Genomic DNA, 443 nt, shown 5'->3' with positions numbered 1-443 from the left:
ACCCGCCACCCCTCCCCTGCCCCGGGAGGGGTGACCTCGGATGACTGTCGCACTCGCCGGTCACCGGGAGGCTCACGGCTCTTTCAAAGGCGCGGAGGTGAGTGGTAGCCTTCTTTCTGCTCTTTTTCAGAGCTTCACCGGAGGCGGCCACGGAACAGCGATCCCCTCCCCACAGCTGGCGTGGACGGAACCGTCGCACACGAATGACGTACGCCTCCAGGAGACCGGAAGCCCCGCCCCCACCTGGGCGGACGCCCGGTGCACATCCTTCTGGGCAATGTAGTTTTTGCTCTACAAACGAGCCGCGGGAGATCGTGTTCTGGAGTGGTTTTCCTCGTCCTAAAAGACTTATCAGGCCCAGAGCTCGCTGTGAGTCCCGCCTCTTCACAGCGAACACAACGCGGGAGGGGGGCGGGGGGAGAATCGAAGAGAAAGGTCGAGGC

At 63.2% G+C, this 443-nt stretch overlaps 1 pseudogene; it reads right to left on the bottom strand.

Moving 5' to 3' along the window:
• Positions 1-443, bottom strand: part of LOC121103528 — an 8,442-nt pseudogene that overhangs the window by 6,799 nt on the left and 1,200 nt on the right.

This window comes from Ursus maritimus, unplaced genomic scaffold, assembly GCF_017311325.1.
Source record: "Ursus maritimus isolate PB19 unplaced genomic scaffold, ASM1731132v1 scaffold_19, whole genome shotgun sequence".
Taxonomy (NCBI): domain Eukaryota; kingdom Metazoa; phylum Chordata; class Mammalia; order Carnivora; family Ursidae; genus Ursus; species Ursus maritimus.
Note: the sequence above shows the minus strand (reverse complement) of the source record. Positions and strands in the feature narration are given on the sequence as shown.